This window comes from Condylura cristata, unplaced genomic scaffold (genome assembly GCF_000260355.1).
Source record: "Condylura cristata isolate star-nosed mole 26May11 unplaced genomic scaffold, ConCri1.0 scaffold00010, whole genome shotgun sequence".
NCBI lineage: Eukaryota > Metazoa > Chordata > Mammalia > Eulipotyphla > Talpidae > Condylura > Condylura cristata.
In genome coordinates, this window is record NW_004567111.1 from 55,278,726 (window position 1) to 55,298,936 (window position 20,211).

Here is a 20,211-nt window from a genome sequence, read left to right on the forward strand (position 1 = left end):
CACTATGGAGTTTTCTCAAAACATTAATAATGGACCTATAGTATATCCAGCATTCCCTTTCTTAGGTATCTGTACAAGGAATACAAAAAGCAAACAAACAAACAAAAAACCCCACTAATTCAACTGGATACATGTACCCCCACGTTAATTGCAGGACTATTTGCAATAGCATGTTATGGAAGCAACCTAAGAGCCCAACAACAGATGAGTGAATTAAGAAGATGTGGTACATACACATGACCGAGCCCTTTTCAGCTTTAGAATGGATGTAATGTTGCTATTTGAAGTAACATGATAGAATTGGAGGGGATTCTACTAAGTGAAATAAGTCAACTGAGAAGACAAATGCCAGATGATTTCACACATGTGAAATACAGGGGAAAAAAAAAAAAGGCAGAGAAACAGAAACAAAACAAAACAAATCCTAGAAGTCTGACTGCAGAACTGAGGCTACCTAAGAGGAAAGTGGTGTGAGCAAAAAATAGAGGATTATTGGGACTTTGGTGGTAGATGTGGTGTGATAATTAATTCATTTGTGGACTTGTGAATCATTACCCCTAAAACATATAGAGTTTTATAAGTGTTCAATAAGTTACCTCATAGCATAAATTTAAGTTAAATAAAATGCTGTGGATGTATGTTCTTGGCTAACTGCCTATTAATTCAACATCATTGCTAATCTAACTTTAGGCTATTTCCCAGAACTGAAAAAATTAAGCTTGTGTTTGACCCTGAGACTAATTCCTAATCAATGCTCTGCTTCTAATAATTGAATCCAAATTTGTACTCTTTATCTAAGTCTATTCCAAACAACCCTCCTACTAATCAGACCTACTAGACCAGCAGGTCCTCACCAATCTCCAGGCAAACAGTTAGGGCCTGAGAACTGTTGACAGAGTTTCAAGTGTTTTGGATTCTTGGATATTAATATGTAAATAGCAAAATGAAGTTGTGGGCCTTTATCTAAAGTATCGCCTGATCAGACTGTTAAAACCAGGTATTAACAACCAGAAGGATGTTCTTGATTAGCTTTTAAATGCCCCCCTCATGAACAAGGCCCATCTTCCTAAGAACACACAGCTATTTTATTGTGTCTATCTCTAACTTTAAAACAATTGATGTATGTTCTGACCATACCCAATCTGGAGATGATAGGTAGCTAAGCTGTCAAGATTACCCTTGAGAACTAGGCATAACTTAAAATGGTGAGGAATTTAGCTGGTTGAGCAGATTCCCAGAACACCTACAGATGGCCTCTCTTTTCCATGTCCAATCCTTCTTGGGTTTATGAACAAAAACAGACTTTCTGCATTTAATTAGCTCATATTTCAGTGTCTTTCTCTGTTCCTTAACTACTTTCAGTTCTCTTATGCTTTCCAGATCTATGTCTGTCTGTCTGTGATGAAATGATGGAAATATATTCAAGAGTTATTATGAGTGTGAAGGGATTCTGCTCAGTGAAATAAGTCAGAAAGTTAATAAGGGAACTTTGATTTGTCTGCTCTGTTCTGACCCTCTTTTAACTTTAAATCCTTCATATCACTGAGCACATGACCCGGCACTAGATTTCATGGCTAAGAGAACTAAATTTCCTTCTAGTTCAGGTGGAGTCTTGTTGACCAAGGCCCATTCTATGTTATCACACCTTCAGAAAGGCAGACTTGGTCATTGACTATTTGTTAACAACCAAATAAATCCTAAAGGTGTCTCTGGAAGTTACTAGACCTTTTCAATTTCCTCATGTCTTAAATTGTTACAATTATCTACCATATTGCATAATTGTTGGAGTAAGTGTTAAAATTCTATTTCCTCATGTCTTAAATTGTTACAATTGTTGCATAATTGTTGGAATAAGTGTTAAAATTCCTTCTAGATATCATAACAGCTAATGTAACACTTGCTAAACTCTTCACACTTTTCATACACTATTTCATGTGAATATATATTTACAATATTTCCATCTGATTGTATAAGGTAAAAATTTTTTATGTCTTTTTAACTTAAATTCTTCAGAAGTGCATCACCCTTGCTTTCTTGGGGTGTTCACTGTCAGTGAGACCTCACTTTTCAGTGGCTAGAACTGAACTGTGGCTTTCCTGAGTTTATTAGATAATAGGGAAGTAACATAGATAAAAAAGGTTCACTTGAAATATTACTTGATATTTGATTTATTATTAGCATCTCACCTTTCAGTACATAAGCTTTATATTGACTTTAACCTTTTTATTAATGTCTTTGATGCTCAGGAAAGTTAAAATAAAAGTTAATGGAAAAATTTGAAAATTTGAGAAATAGCACAAAACCAATGTTCCACAGTGGCCATAATCTTCTTCTTTTTCTTTTTTTTTTTTTGAATTCTGTTTATTTCATTTTTTTCTTACAATTTTGCTTTCTTTTCTCAGGTGTAGTTCCTATAGAGTTTCCACCACCAGTTCACCTGTGTACCATCCCTATAGGTCCTTGTGCCCTTCTTGTCCTCGTTTTGATCCCTTTCCCTCCTCCTACTCAAGAATCTGTGGTATATATACCCAATGGAATAATAGTAATTCAGCAATCAAAAAAGATAAACCTAATGTCATTCATAGCAACAGGAATGGAGTGTGAAGGGATTCTGCTCAATGAAATAAGTCAGAAGGAAAAAGAAAAACACTGTAGGGTTTCACTTATAAGGGGAATATAGGGAATACAGGGAAAAAATAACAGCAACTGCAAACGTTTTTCTAAAGGGGCTGTAACGTTTTATATTCCTACCAGCAACCTATAAGAGTTTCAGTCTTTGCTTGAACTTGATATGATCAGGTTGCTGGAAATCTTCAGATTTTAATTATCTTAGTAGGTATGTTTTCATTCACATTTATATAGTTAATTATATAACGATGTTAATTATTACCACATTTTCACCTGCTTATTTTCCATCAGTGTATCCTCTTTGGTGAAATATCTGTTCAAACTCTTTCTCAGTTAAAAAAAAAAAGTGTTGTTTTCCTACTATTGAGTTTTGAGAGCCCTTTATGTAATGTGGGAAAAAGAATACTTTTTCAGATAAGTAATTTGCAAATATTTTTTTCTTTTGTACTTGTCTTTTAATTCTCTGAACAGCCTTTCTAAACGCAAAAGTTCTTAATCTTAATAAAGTCTAATATACCATTTTTTTCTATGAATAGTGCTTTTTGTGTCCTTTCTAATGTTTCCATCCCTATCCCAAGGCAACCAAGATTCTTTGCTTATATTTTCTTCTAAGAGTTTTAGATCTTAAAATGTTTATCTGTGACATGCATTTCGTAAGTTTTTGCATACTAAACAAAACATGGATCAAATTTAATTTTTTTGCATGTAGAAATCTGATTGTTCCTGCACATTTGTTAAAAAGACAGTCCTTTCTCCAGTGATTTGGCTTTCCAGCTTTGTAAAAAAAATATCAACTGGCCATATAGGCACAAGTCTATTTTTGACCTTTCTATTCTGTCCCAATAGTCTATATGACAGAATGTCATAGTATGTCAGGTAATAAGTGTCCTCACTCTGTAATTTTCTTCATATTTTGATCACAACACAGTCAAGGCATAGGAGAATAACATTATTCTAATAAAATCATGAATTCAAAGAAATCAGATGACTAACTTTTCATTATAAACTCTCAGATGGATAAGACAAGTTTCTCCCAAGTCAAGACAGCCACACAGAGTTGTTATGATTGGTGCGTATCTGTTCCAAATTATTATTCTTTTTTACATCAAAATATTTACAAAATAACTAAGAAATTTCAAGCATGGCCATTATCTATATATATAATTTCTATACTTACATAGGATAGGATCCCTGTAAAATTTTAAAATAAAATTTAGCAGAACTTAAGCAAGATGACACTTTTGTTCTGCTGCTCACCTTCATACTAACTTATAATCCACTGTGATTTCAAAACAGCATAAGCAGAAAGATAAGATAAATGGAAATTGTGAGTATTACTCCAAATTTCACTGTTCTATGGCAGCGTTACTGTTTCATAATTACTTCGAGACTGACAGGAAAGATCATCTAAGACCCTGGAGTCAAGAATCAAGCAATTTTAATAAGTTACACACATTCAATTTTTAAAAGCAGGCTTCAGCAAAATGAGGAAGGCAGATGGAAGTCTCTGCAGCTGTGCTCTTTGCTCGGTCACACTGCCTCGCTGTTGAGTTTAGACAGGGGCGTGGGAGACAGTAACAGTTTCAATTCATGGACTATCAGTCAACTGGCCTCAGTTTGCTCCTTCTATTTACTACATAGAGTTGTTAAAAAAAAGATTACACGAAATTGTATCTGGAAAACAACAAACACCAAAAACTCGTTCTCTGTGTGTGTGTGTGTATAATTTAAAAAGGTGGTGCAACTCGGACCTTAACTGTAGGGACAAGCAGAGGCCGGAATAGGAGGAAGGGTCAGAGAAGCAGCCAGAGTAGGAAATGTGAGAGGAGGCCCTGAATGTGCTCTCCAACCCGGAGGTGGCAGGCGCTTCCGAGTGGGTAGACAGGGAAGATGGAAACGTGGGTCTGGCGAGTCCCTCATGTAGTCTCCGTTTTCACCTCAGCCCACTTTGCCAAACACCAGAGCAGCCTTTAGGAGATCTCCAAAGTCACTCACTTGTGCCAAAAGGAGTAGTCACAACAGAATTTACTGACTCTTGTATGGAAGAGGCGGAAGAGGCATTAATCACACTCCTCCAAGACACGGCATCGTAAACTGTGCTGTGATGACAGTTCTCTCAGTCAGCAGGCTTGCCAGCGCTTTCCTCTGTCCTTTTTCTATGTATCAGCATCTCCTCGACTGCTTTCTGAAACTTGGTGGTTTAACATGTAATTATCTGAGCATAAAACTTGAATATTTCACCCAATCAAGGCACTGATCAAAACAGTTCAACTACAGTCTCAGAAAATGCATTATTCCCTATTTTGTTCCTAAAGGGGAGAAGAAAAAAAAAAACAAAAACAGAGATTACAAGGCTTGCATTCTTAAAGAGAGTGGTAAAAACATGGAAAACTTGAAAGAGTTCAGCGGCAAAAGCAGAGGGGGAGAGAAGAGGAAGGAGGAGATTAGCTCTTGGAGTTAGTCACCTGGCCGTGGTCACATAGGGATGGAGCAGTGGAAGATGCCTGCCAACTGCTACCCACATTTCATAACAATGGAAGAAAGTCATGCTTTTTGGTTTAAAGATATTGTCCCTCTGTTCTTCACCATCATATTTGGTCAGTATCCTTTTCTGTATCACAGAAGGAAACTACAGTTTAGAGTTGAAATAATTTGTCTGAAGACTCATATCTAGTAAGGTGTGGAATTAGGCTAATCCTCTTCTGACTCCAAAATTCAGTGACTTTCCACCAAGCCCTGCAATCTCCAAAGAGAATAAAGATGACATAGGTGGGGAAAGTGAGAAGCTAATGAGTAACTGAGTGAGTTCTTGTATCAAGATGCTGTCAGCTCTAGTAACAGAAAACTGCCATAATGGCTTCGATAATATGACCTAATTCTGACCAATGACATGTAAGAGAAAGTTTGGGATGGAGGAAGGGGTAGGGAATTATCTTTGACTAACCTAAGCCAATTATGATTTACTACTAAAGTTGGAAATAGAGTATTAGGAAAAATAGTGAAACACTTTGAAATGTATGAAAAAATAATATAGGTCTATTAATCATACCAAGTCTTCTATACTTTGATTGTGTTCCAGATATTGGAGGACTCTGTAAATTATAGAAAACTGATGATAATATAAGTAATTCTTAGGAAATGCAAATTTGTCCTATGCAGTGGTGTTTCTGACAGTTGCCTCCAACCCTCTGTTCATGCATTTGTGAGTTAATCTCAGTGGTCCTTATCTGCCTGTATATGTAGAGTTATTTCAATGCTTCTTTGAACTGGTTGCAACATTTTACTGATTCTCTCAATTAATGAGTTAAGTAAAATCTTGCTACATGTTCATTTTATATTTAGATACAAATTGAGATTTTTATCTTTAAAAATTCTTTTACAGGAGTCACCTTTCCTGAGGGACAGTCTTCACCACAAAATTTGGGAACCTTCAAACAAAGAGAAGTTGAATTGGGAATGAAAAGTGTCTCCAGTGTTCTCAGGAATATCATGGAAGATGGACTTAATGATGCAGATGTGGAAGAAGAGGATCATTTTTATCTAAGATTGAACATAAAGGTTCCTATAAATGAAAATATTGATTTATGAGAAGGAGGAGCGAGCAAGGACATCAGAGCCTTTTTAATCAGTTTATAGAGAGCTGCAGGAGCTGTGGGAAAGTGCCATAGAGCAGTGTTACTGCCAGTGGCACTCAGACTGGCAGAACTGTACTAATTTACCCAAGATGCTACTGGTATGTGGACCACACTCCAAACAGAAAGCTATAGAGGAGAAGGGAATTGATTATTCTAGAAAAATTCCAAACATTGTGGATAGGAATAAGGAGGTAAAATTGACCAGAGTGGCAATAATATGCCCATGTGAAGCAAAACTGTGTGGGGTGCTATTTAGACTTTAACTTTTAACTGAATTCTCTCATGCTGGCATTCCAGAAATGTGAATGGTAGTCTGGATATTTTCTTTTTTATACAATACCTGGTACTCTGGCAACAACAACTTTGTTCACCAAGAGTTGCCTAGAAGGAAAGCTGTAATAAATGGGACCCTAAGGGAAGGAATTCACCTAAGCTCAGTATTCTACTGGATAATTGGCTTCTTTTTAGCCCTGTGGTACAGTAGGGTGTGTTGTTATGATATTCTTGGGATCTGGGAACCCCACCTGGTTGGATTCCCCCAGGGGAAGAGGGTCTGCTGTTCTGAGACAAATCTGTCAGCAATTGGTAGTGCAATCTATCAATGAGGTCACTTGCTTCACACTTGTTCTCTAAGAAAGTGACACTCAGAGAGGAAAAGTCACCCCCATAGAATGAAGCCTTGGCCCTAGTTCACCTTTCCAGGATTCCAGGAATCCAAACAGGTTTTCATCCAGGGGTTGATGGGAGACTTATGGGCACATTCTGCTGTGCCTCAATGCCCTGTGCACCTAAGTTAGCAGTTTTTGCCATACCATGTGATGTGGCAGAATTTACCCTGGTTTCTCTGTGTGAGTGATGACAGTCCCAAAAGGACTGTTGATATGAGGGAGAAAATGTCCAAAATTCCAATAGAAATACCTTTAACTAAAATCTATATAATCAATGACTTAATAAATGACATAATAAAGAAATCTTTTAGGGCCCTTCCTGGTGCCTCAAAGGGTTAAGGTGCAGCACTATAAAGCTATCGGCAGCCACTGTATCATCAGTTCAGTCCCCAGGCAGGGAGCTGACCCACATGGTGCAGCAGACCTTCCTGTCCCACCCGCTGCTCCCTTGGGTAGTGCATTCAAGTCAATCCACCTGTTCTGCTCCCCAGCCTGTCTTTGGTGAACCATCTCACCCCTCACCCCACCTCGGGCCTATTCCCCAATTCTTGAATGAATAAATAAATATTTACATAAAGGAGAATTTTTTAAGGTAAAGTTTTAGAGGACAGAGCAAAATGATAATGGAATGAGTTCTTAGAGAAATAAAATTCAAAATCATCAAATTAGTTTGACCCACTTAAAATAGCACTCCATGAAATGTTAATTTGTGTCATAGTTTTCTTGGAGTTTTACCTTCTCTTTTTAGTCTGGAAGATGTCTGGACCTTTGTGCTGTTTTACTTCAAGGTCCAAAGTAGAGGTTTCTTGTAGAAAACCCAATTATTACCTTCCTGGCCCTTGCTCTTAAAAACCTAATGGGGCTTCTGCTCTATCTCCCTAATACAAGAGGAGAGGAGCAAATGTCTTCAAGGAGGAAAGTGCTAGAAGTAGTAACAGAAGTAGTAACAGTGAGGACAGGGCTTCTCTCACATCTGGAACATGGATGGGCTAAAGTTCTGTGACCTGAGAACTTGTTCCTTGCAGCACCTCTAGGGGTGACCAAGACAGAGAAGAGAAAATTTGATGGAACACCAGGGCTAGGTGGACCCTCTATGTGGGGGCTCCCTTCTTTGACTCAGTGCTCATTTAGCAGAGAAGGATCAAAGTGACCCACATTCAAAGTCTTGGATAAGAAAACTAAACTAACATTGGTCCAGCTTATGAACTAAGCACAGAGGACTTATTCTTCAATGTTTATGTGTGGGTGGAGACTCTCAACAAGACCAAGGCTAAATTTCTTGCCCCCCACCTCCATGGGAACAGTTATCTTGACTTTAGTGTGGAGTAGTCCATACATGCTTTATCATCAAATGATCACAAAAATAATTAAGGTTACAGATACAAAGATTTCTCCAAGATCATGAAATGCCCATGGGTAGAAGCCACTGGTTTATTTCTAGAGCATATTGCTCCCTTTATTGTATCTGCTATGAGATTAATAGGCTAGAAGCAAGCAAATTCAGTTGGAAAGCAACTGAATAATGATGGTGATGATGATGATAAAATACCAACACCGGCCCTCCCTGGTGGCGCAGCGGGTTAAAGCGCAGCACTGAGAATCTGAAGCCACTTCCGCATGAGTTCGATTCCTGTCTGCTGCCTGCCCCGGAGGAGACCACATGGCGAGCCAGACCTCTCCTGGCCCGCCCGCTGCTTCCCTCAGCAGTGTACTTCGTCGATCTGCCTGTTCTGCTCCCCACTCTGTCTCTGGTGAATCCTCTCACCGCCCCTGAGCCTCTGGCCTGTACCCCAGCTCTGTATGAATAAATAAATAAATCTTAAAAAAAAAAAAAATACCAACACCAACACCATTATGTCAGGGTCTTGCCATTCATCATTTAATTTTCATAACACCCTTTGATACCACTATTATCTCCATTGTACAGAAAACCGAACTTCAGAAAATATAACTCACCTGCTCTAGTCTGCATATCTTGCAATGGCTGAGTCAGGGTTTCAGCAGGCAGTCTAGTGCCAGGACCTGACTGCCTGGCCCCCACGCTATTCCTGGGGTGCTTACCCACACAACTGGGCTTCAAGAAAGAAGGGTGAAATCTTTGCCATCTGTTTTATATTCAGTCAACCTGATTTATTTTAGGACTCATGCATTGAGTGAGTGTCCTAATACGAAATCCTGTGTTACTAGTCTACTTCAATTAGGGAAAAGTGGAGCTTTGTATCAATGGTGCCCTTTATTCTTAATGTGAAATTCTGTGAGCCTTGCCATGAAGTGTGCCCAGGCCCCCACCCTACCATTCACTCTACACCTCCAGAAAGTTTTCCAGCCAAGCAGGGATTTAAGCAATCGTGAACCTCCAAGAGAGTCTCACAGCTGAAAATAAAATCGTATTATTTTATTGAAGTTTTGGCACATGCTCTCAAAGTCAATATATTCCTTGTCTGGTTTCCAGCAGCAGAGCTTTTAGCCATGGTCACAAATGTGCCTCCAGTATACACTTGAGTAAAGCATAAAATTCTATTTGAACAAACTGGTTTTGATTTTCTCCTTCTTCGAGAAATCTAATTCCTCACAACCACATCATTTAGCCATTCACATGGTAAATAATTATGGCCACATTTCCTATTTTTGATTTTCTGGTCTCTAATAAACTCATGTATGGAATGTTTAGGTTCCTCACCCTGGACCTATAGCAGTTTTCACCCCTGCCCTCTCGCTTTGTTGTTCTCTCAGGTTACAGAGTTGCTATGGACTGAATGTTTGTGTACTCCCCCCCAATTCTTACATTGGGGTCCCTCCTCCCTGTTCCCATTGTTGGTGTCTTCTACCCTAGTTCCTATGTTGACATGCTATTCGTGGTGTGATAGCTTTGGGAGGTGGAGTCCTGGGATGAGCACCCTTTTAGGACAGACTCCAGAACTTCCTCTCTGGCTTTCCTCAAGAGAAGGCACAATGAAAAGATGGGGGCTCCCTGCAACCTGGGAGAACCCACCAGACATCCAATCTTCACAGGCGCCCTGTCAGTGGGGTTTTGTTGTAGCAGCCTCAGCGCACTACAGCAGTAATGCAAGGAAGCGCGGCCTTTATTCTCCTGGCCTGCCCTGCCTGTGACACTCGGATGAGAGCTTGTCCTTTCTGTGAGGGAAAGATAATCCTGCTCACAAACAAGAAACAGAGGCCACTTCATGCGCAGGAATGACAACAGAACTTGCGCAGGTCTGACTGCCCCGCAGGGCAGGGCCCGCCTGCCCTCAAGGCAGGGCCTTGAGCACACAGGCCTGGTTTTTTGAGCTGTCTGCAGAGCGCTGGCTCGGCCTCTGTGGCTGGTGGGGCTGACTTCTGGAAAGCGGCCACAACCGAACAACAGAGTGTCACTCAGCCTTAAAATGGAAGGAAACTCTGATGCAGGCTGTAGCACGGGTGAGCCTTGAGGACATGCCACACTAAGAGAAGTCAGTGACAGAGGATAAAGAGTGTGTGATTCCACCTGTTTGAAGCGCCTAACGTGGTTGTGCTCCGAAAGCCCATAAGCGAGGGCGGTTTCCGGCCACGAGTGCGCTGTGCGGTGTCCCACAGCACTAATGCCTCCTAATGCCATTACATTGCACACTTAAAAATGGTCAACGTGGTAAACTTTATATTGTGTATTTTACCACAACAAAAGAATTTTTCCTCTGAAACTGTTATGACCAATTTTATGTTGACACTGGAAAGGCCCTTACAGAATGTCAGAAAAAATAGTTGGGCATTCAGAGAGGAAAACACTGGGGTCCATGACGAGACATAGAAGCTCACAGCTGGTGTGAGGCTCGGGCAGGACTAAAACACCAGCTCTTTCAGCTTCTCTGCCACGCTCGTCCCCCAGCCGCAAGGTCTCAGGGACTCAGGTAGGCTACATAGAGTTTCAGAGCTCTTCTCCAGGGCTCCCAGGACATTGAAGCAACTTTTTTGCTGCCTGATCCCTCCAGACTCGTATCTCCGTGAGAGCAAGATCCAGATCTTCTCTTTTCCAATAGACAAAAGTTTATAGAGCAGTTTTAGTTTCACAGCAAAACTCGAAGGATGTACAAAGATTTCCCATATTTCCCACAGAGTCACAGCTTCCCCCACTATCTACATTTTCCAGTAGACTGGCACACTAGTTACAGCTGATGAGCCTGCATTGGCAACTCAGGATCACCCCAAATTCTTAATTTACATTAATGTTCACTTTTGGTGTTATGTACTTTATGAAATTGGACAAAGATATAATGACATGTACCAGAGTGTGTCCTCCTTTGTTGAAAGTCCTCTGTGTTTGACTGTTCATCCCTCTCTCCTAGCACAAACTGATACTTTCACATATCCATATATATTTTTTAAGATATTTTATTTGTGCACACAGAACTGAGGTACAGGCCAGAGGTGCAGGGGCAGTGAAAGGATTCACCAGAGACAGAGTGGGGAGCACATAGGGCAGATCAACGAAGCACACTACTGAGGGGAGCAGCAGGTGGGTCAGGGGAGGTCTGCGCTGCCACGTGGGTCACCTCTGGGATGGGGATCAAACTCATGCTGAAGTGGCTTTAGCTTCTTAGTGCTGTGCTTTAACCTGCTGCACCACCAGGGAGGACCCCATAATTTTTGTAGAATGTCATGTATTTGGAATCATACAGTATGTGACATTTTCTGGTTGGCTTTTCTCACTAATCCATATTTGAGTTTCTTTTTATGATAGCTCCTTATCTCTCTTCTAACTTCTATGGGCAAACTTAGTACAGAGTAGAGCAAATATTTGTAAAGTGAATGAATAAATATGCAAACCAACTATCGACAGACATAGTCTACTCAGTCGGGAAGACAAGTATCAAGAACAGAATGGTCTGAATCCAGTGGTCATTATTGGATTCATCAGTCCATGAATATTGGGAACCCAAATGCAAGAAGTAATACTTAATTGTATTTTATTTTATTTTATTATTATTTTTAAAGATTTATTTATTTGTACATACAGAAGTGGGGTACAGGCCAGAGACTCAGGGGCGGCAAGAGACTTCACCAGAGACAGAGCAGGGAGCATAACAGGCAGGTCAACAAAGTACACTGCTGAGGGGAGCAGCGGGCGGGTCAGGAGAGGTCTGCCACGCCACGTGGTCACCTCCGGGGCAGGTGCTGCACCGCCAGGGAGAGCCTGTATTTTAATTTTTTAAAGTACAAATTTGAAAAATAAATCAACACTTATATTTCTGAAAAATACTATAACTTTATATGTCTAAAAGCCAAATAAATACACATTCAACAATAAAAGCTAATTCTCCTCAACTGTGGCCTTTTGCACTTTTCCTTAAACCCAGGTTCGGCTTCTTAATCCAGAAAAGCGAAGTCTGGCGCCCTCTTGTGGTGTTTCGTTTGTAAAAGAAATGCAATGATTTTCGTTCACTCAATAGCATCTAGCAGCCTCCTGCCACCCTCCCACACCCCCCAGCTTCCCTGCCCACCCTCTTTCTCTCTCTCAAGATGGTTTTCTTGACGCTCATTTCCTTCCAGTACTAGCCATGTCTTTCAGCAACCTTGAGTTAGTCCACCTGCAGGGTGAAAGTGATCTTTTCTGTTTTCAAAATTCTGCTAGACAAGAATTTTGAGGTACTATGATGTTGTTTTAAGGAGAATAAAATTAAATACTATCCACAATTAAAACCCTTTTATAATTCCACAATGTTGGCAGATCAAGTTTATGTATCATACAGGGATTTCACGATCTATGTTTTGTCTCCAGTCCCTCCTCTCCCACACACTTCCCATTCTCCCTCTTTCTTTGCAAAACTATCAAAATGTCATTTTGATGATAGAATATTTCCTGCATTAAAAAATGACTTAAAGTTTCCACAGTGCCCCACCTTCTCCCAATCTTCTAGATTGGCTAACAACTATTATATTTAGCTACATGTTTATCTCAGTCTTTGATCAATGCTTGTGCTCTTGAAGTTATTCCATCTTCAGAGAAGTCACCGCTCTTTCCCTGATGCTTAGCACAGAGGGTCAATACATGTTAATTAAATGACTGTAAATTGATGTCAAAGCAGAAAGTCATTATGAGAGGGACAGACAAAAGCTAATAGTTGTGGGCTCTCCCTGGTGGTGCAGCAAGTTAAAGCACAGCACTAAGAAGCTAAAGCCACTTCAGCATGAGTTTGATCCCCTCCCCGGAGGTGACCCACGTGGCTCAGCAGACCTCTTCTGACCCACTTGCTGCTCCCCTCAGCAGTGTACTTCAACAATCTGCTTGTTCTGCTCCCCACTCTGTCTCTGGTGAATCCTCTCACCGCCCCTGCACCTCTTGCCTGTCCCTCCCACTGGAGCTGCACTCCCAGTGGACATTCAGCTGTCCATACACACACGACACATACTATTTCAGTAAACATTAAACTATTACATGGATACTATAAGCATTGTGCTCTAAGCAGGGATTCCCATCTCAGTCCACAACTAAGGCAAACTGAACAAAAATAAACTGACAAATGAAAACAAATATAACCACACTCCCAAGAGAAATCACATAATTTCCTCTTATACTTCAAAACTGATTTTAATATTGGCCCATCCTGGTAGTGCAACGGGTTAGGATGTGGCACTTCAAGTTAGCCACAGCCACTTCAGTGCAAGTATCATCCTGGCCTGGTGGTGACCCACATGGCGCCGCAGACCTCTCTTGTTTAGCCCAATGCTCCTGTCAGCAGTGCATTTCAGTACATCTGCCTGTTCTGCTCCCCACTCTGTCTCTGGTGAAGCCTCTCACCGCCCCTGCACCTCTGGCTTGCACCCCAGTTCTGTATGCATAAATAATCTTACAAAATATCTTAATATTTATTTTTTTACATCATTATTTGTTTTTGTATAATGTGTGATTTCTCCTCTCAGGTGTACTCCCCATAAAATTCCCACCAAGTCACCCATGAAACATCACTATAGTCTTTTGCAGCAATCATTGTTTTTTGAAGAATTATTTCAGTGATTCAGATTGAGCTGTCTATACTGGTGAAATTCACTGCACAATACCTTTTTCTTTGCCTTAGCTACAGTCTTGGGTGATGATTTTTTTATACTTTTTTTTTTTACATCATTCATTTTTGTGCAATGTTTGCTTTCTCCTCTCAGGTGTAGTCCCCATGAAATTCCCACCACTGCTTCATCCCTGCACGATCACCGTAGTCTCTTTTGCTCTTCCCTCCCCTGTTCTGATCCTTTGCCTTGCCCTGGCCTGCTGTATGTTTTCAATTCATAATTTGCCTGCTGGCTTTATCTTTTTTTTTTTTTCCTTAACCTTTGTTTAGTTTCCCTATATTCCTCTGATAAATGAAATTGGTTGATATTTTTCTTTTTCCTCCTGACTTATTTCACTGAGCATAATTGCCTCTAGTGCCTTGGATGGATGGTAATTTCTTTTTTATTTTTAAGTGTTTAGTTCACACTAAAACTACTAAGCTACTTTTTAAAGATTTATTTACAAAGTGGGGAGCAGAACAGGCGGATTGACTGAAATACACTGCTGAGGGGAGCGTCAGTCTAGACACAAGAGGTCTGCTGTGCCATGTGGGGCATATCCCCCCCTGGGGATGGGCAGATAGCTTCATAATGCTGTGCTTTAACACATTGCACATGCTATTTATAGCAACAGAATCATGCAGGCTGGTGCTTTCTCTCTCTCTCTCTCTTCCACACACACACACACACACACACACACACACACACACACACACACACACACAGACTTCAAAGTTAAAGAACAGTTTAAATAGCATCACTCCATGTAAGAGTAAGAGTAAACCTGCAGTGTTCTTCTATGCCCCATTTCTGAGATTTAGGGTCTCAAGACAAGAAACTCTACATAAATGCATGTCACCAACACTGTCCATGCAAAAAAAGGAAGCCCTGCCTACTTGTTCTCCAGGGGAGGCTGACCACTGAATACATTTACCGCAGATGAAAGTTCGGTCTTGGGCTTTGACTGGCTTCAGATACTTTTACCACATTGTAAATGGCTTCTTATTAATTTCATTGTAAATGGTCCAATGCTCCTCTCTGCTCTGTCTCTGGTGAATCCTCGCATATCCCATACTTCTGGCCTGTACCCAGGTTCTTGTATATACAAATAAATAAATCATTTTTTTTTAAATAGCACAGTAAGTGAAATAAACTTTAAACTTCTTCAATGCTCTTTCAAACAACCCCTGATGAGTTAGAGAACGCGCAATGCCTTATGACCAACTGGCTTCTGTATCTAAAAAGAGGCCCTGGGGGCCTGGTTCTACCACCAACACCTGGTACGGTGCTATTTCTCCTTTATCTTCACATTCATTCTCCTGGTCAAGTGGGAGCTGCCTGGTCCTAAGACTTTGACCTGCCTGGTCCTATCAAGCAGTATTTATTTTCTTCCCAGAAAGAGAAAAGAAACGTGTTTTCACAGAGCAATGGATGGGGGAAGTCAATGGACAGATTGTAGCAAGAGCTTTGAACTAAGGGTTTGGGGAACACCTAACCTTTTGACATCATTTGAAAGAAACTTTCAGCGGAAAGCTTCCTGGGAAAAGATGAAATAAAAATGAAGCTAGGTAGTAACAACATTTGAATGTGTCCTATAATAACCTTGAATTTAGTAAAACAAATGTATCTTAAAATTGTCTCCTGTCAGTACTTCAACATGTGAGTCCCACAAGGATTAACCACTGTGACTCAGGGTGCCATTACAGAGCAAAATTCATCCAAAAACATTTGAAGTTCTAATTAGCTTTATTCAATGAATTCATGAATGAAGCAATGACCCATCAAATAGAAAGAGTAGAAAGGACAAATGGAAGGATTTTATTTTTTTATTTATTTATTTTTTAATTATTACAAAAGTTTATTTTTACATCATTTTGCACATTTTTTTTTCCATCTCGATTGTAATCCCCGCGGGTTCCCCATCACGAAATCACTCGTGTGCCACCACCATAGTCCCATGCATTTCCCTTCCCCCCCATTTTTGATCCCATTCCTCACTCCACCCCCACAAAATGTCTCTGGTATATGGTTGTTCATTATTTTTGTTATTTCCTCACCTGCTCCATTATACTCCTGCTATGAGTGAAACCATCCGGTATTTTTCTTTCTCTTTCTGGCTATCTCACTAAGCATGATCTTTTCCAGCTCCATCCAAGTTGCTGCAAAAGACATGTGTTTCTCTTTTTTGGTTGCTGAGTAATATTCCTTTGTATATATGTACCACATCTTTCTAATCCAGTCATCTACTTTTGGGCATTTGGGCTGCTTCCATGTTTTTCCAATTGTAAATAAAGCAGCAATAAACATAGGGGTACAAGTATCTTTTTCAATCAGTGTTTTTGTGTCTTTTGGGTAGATAACTAGGAGTGGGATTGCTGGGTCGTAGGGAAGCTCCATGTTTAGCAGTTTGAGGAACCTCCAAACAGTTTTCCATAGTGGTTGTACTAGTTTGCATTCCCACCAGCAGTGTAGGAGAATTCCTTTTTCTCCACATCCTCGCCAACATTTGTTGTTGCTAGTTGTTTGAAGATGTGCCATTCTCACTGGGGTGAGGTGGTATCTCATTGTGGTTTTAATTTGCATCTCCCTTTTTACGAGTGACGTTGAACATTTTTTCATCTGCCTGTTGGCCATCTGCATTTCGGAAGGATTTTATTTTTTACCTTTTTTTTTTTTTTTAAAGATTCACTCATTTGGCCCTCCCTGGTGGCACAGCGGGGTAAAGCACAGCACTACGAAGCTAAAGCCACTTCAGCATGAGTTTGATTCCTGCTTGCCCCAGAGGTGACCACATGGTGCGGCAGACCTCTCCTGACCCGCCCACTGCTCCCCTCAGCAGTGTACTTCGTCAATCTGCCTGTTCTGCTCCCCACTCTGTCTCTGGTGAAGTCTCTTGCTGCCCCTGAGTCTCTGGCCTGTACCCCAGTTCTGTATGCACAAATAAATAAATCTTTCAAAAAAAAAGAAACAAAAGATTCACTCATTTATGTACAGGCCAGAGGTGCAGGGGTGTGGGGGGTGAGAGGATTCACCAGAGACAGAGCAGGTGGCAGAACACGCAGATCAACTGAAATGCACTGCTGAGGGGAGCAGTGGGCAAGAGAGGAGAGGTCTGCCACGCCATGTGGGCCACCTCCCTAGCAGGGGATCAACTCATATTACAGTGATTGTGGATAGCTACATGGCACTGCGCTTTAGCTATTTATGGAAGGCCCCATACATGGGTGGATTTTATACTCAGAAAAAGAATTGGGTAAGAGCATTTGGTTGTGGTTTCATGCAAGGCCACCCTTCTGGGTGGGGGGCGGGTGCTTATCAGGCAGACTAGTGGCTATTGCTAGTGGGACTGGTTAGGATTCCTTTCTTGGGGAGGGTGAAACTGCAATTATGTTTGATATTAAATCTTGACTTGGTGACAAACTTAATCTTGGGTTTGATACAAGTGAGTGCAATTGGGGCCTGTTGTCTCTCTCTCTTTTTTGAAGATTTATTTATTTATGCTTATAGAACTGGGCTACAGGCCAGGGCTGTGGTGAATGAGAGGATTCACCAGAGAAGAGTGAGGAGCAGAACAGTCAGACTGACAAAGTACACTGCTGAGGGGAGCAGCGGGCAGGTCAGGAGAGGTCTGCTGTGCCATGTGGGTCACCTCTGGGGCAGGGGATCGAACTCCTGCTGTAGTGCTTTCGGAGAGCTTCATACTGTGGTGCTTTAACCCCGTGCACCACCAGGGAGGACCCCTGTTGTCTCTTTTCCAACAGTACTTAGAAGCTTGGGCAATGTTTCTTGACGTTGTACTTCAGCTCCCTGGTAAAACTACAGATCCATAAACTGGTGGATTTTTTTTTTTTCTTCTCAAAGAAACTTGAACCAAATGTAGTGACTCATTAAATAAGCAAATGTCCTAAAAACATACGTGGGTAATTGTTGGGCAGGTCAGAATGTTGGCAATAAATCTTCTAACCATAATTTTCTACTCAGGCAAGGTGGCTGTTTTTCGAAAGCTCGGTGACTTGCCAATTCTTTAAGCCCTTCAGGATAGCAGCAGCCAGACTGACCACTGCTCTTCCTTTGCAAGCAGGGTGAAGACAAAGGCCTTGAGGCAGGTAGGGATGTGTGTCTGACCGCATCTAAGGAGGATGAGACCATTTAAGCCCTTCTCTCACACAGATTTGTGGGGCAGAGGTAAAAACCAAACTTCATTAGGACTGTGTTTATCAGATTCAGAACCTTTAGGTGCTCACTTACATAGAAAAGTAGGCTTCTCTTATTTCATTGAGCATAATCCCTTTCAGTGCTTTTTTTTTTTTAAGATTTATTTATTTATTCATATAGAACTGGGGCACAGGCCAGAGATGCGGAGGGTGAGAGGATTCACCAGGGACAGAGTGGGGAGCAGAACAGGCAGATGGACGAAGTACACTGCTGAGGGGAGCAGCGGGCGGATTAGGAGAGGTCTGCCTCCACTTGTGGATCTCCTCCAGGGCAGGCGGGGATCAAACTCATGTGGAAGTGACTTTAGCTTCTTAGTGCTGTGCTTTAACCCGCTGTGCCACAAGAGAGGGCAGGGCCCCTTTCAGTGCTTTTGATGGTGATTTCTTTAAAAATGTTTATTTCACCTACTATGCTATTTATAGCAACAGAACCATGCATGCTAGTGGATCTCTCTCTTTCTCTCTCTCTCTCTCACACACACACACACACTTTTTAAAGTTAAAAAAAAAAAAAAACAGTAAGGTATGCCTTACTGCTTGAGCTAAACACATCTAACTATTGGGGAAAGATTGCCCTGAAGAAACTCCACAGGTTTTGTGGACTCCACCCTCACTCCAGACCAGAGCCATCAAGACAAGGGAAAGTACAAATCTCACCATCACCAAAGAGAGAATTTCTGGGACCTAAGTATGGAGTTAGGCAGCCAGGTTTGGTATAAAACCAGACCTGTGGGCTTTGGAGGGGGCTTGCTCGTCCTGCTCCTCTTGGCTCTTGGCCCTTGGCTTTCTCCGACTCCCAGCATGCTGTTGGTTGTTTGATGCCAGGTTGGTGGAACTAGTAGTAAGCATTACCAACTTATCAACCTCTCTTTCTCCCTGATATATTCATTTCCTCATTTCCCCTATTTCTATAAATAAACCCTAATTAACCTTTCGCTGGGTATGCCTTCAGTTGAGTATTATTATAAGTTCCTTTAAGTGCACAGGCAAGGACACAGTCAGGCGACCCATTTCATCCCCATATTGGGGATGCCTTGTAACAGAACCATAGTATTAATTTATTGGGGGAATCCACATTGTGACAGCATAAATGTACAGTTTAATAGGCAGGAAAAAGGAGAAGCAGGGATCCTTATGGCAAAGTTCAGGAAATGGGCACAGAGAGTGGAGGGGTCCGGTGTGGACATCTCTGGGGGTCACCCATCTGTAGGGCACAGTGTGGCTGCTTCTCAGGGCGAGAGGCCCTAGAAGCTCTTTCCAGATCTCAGCATGGAGTCCATAAACATTGCAAATATCCTCAACATAGTATTTAGGCAGTACCTTTATACACAGCCATGTTTTTTTTCCTTTAAAAAGAAACAAAAAAACAAAAAAAAACAACCAAGAACTCCGAAAAAGTAAATTTTTTCCTTTAGCAATGGAAAGCCACTGAAAAATTCTACATAGAGAGTTACATGGTGGTTTGGCTTCCCAGGTGAATCCCCAAGTTATTTGGGATGGACTCAGAGAATAAGCTTGGGTATCAGAAGAAAGAGATTAGTGAGGCTGGAATCTAGTGTGAGTGGTAAGTACCCTGAATCAGAATGGTAAGGATGCTGAAAATGGAAATGGATTGGAGGAGGCAGAATGGAGAGGTGTAATGGACAGGATGAGTCCATTGGATCTGGGTGGGGTTTGTGGTCTGGATAACTGAATGGATGGAGATGCCTATAATTATTTCTGAAAGGTTCAACTGCAAGTAGTAGGGACTGGAAGAAAATGTCATCACAGCAAGGTAAGGTGGGGGGCTAGGGAAATGGGAGGTTTCAGATTCCCTGCCCACCCAAAGAAGGGTGGAGATGAGCTAGGAGGAGGAGAAACTGGGGAAGAGAGAGACTGGAAGAGGGAAGGAAGCAGGATGGAGAGTCAGAGTCCTGGAGGGAGGCACATGCACCAGAGAGACATGTGAAGAGGCGGCTCTTGTTTCTTGGCCCTGGACTGGTTGAACCAGATGTGGGTGCAAGACCTGTGGGAAAGGTTGACTATGGCAGCGTTGATTTTGATTTT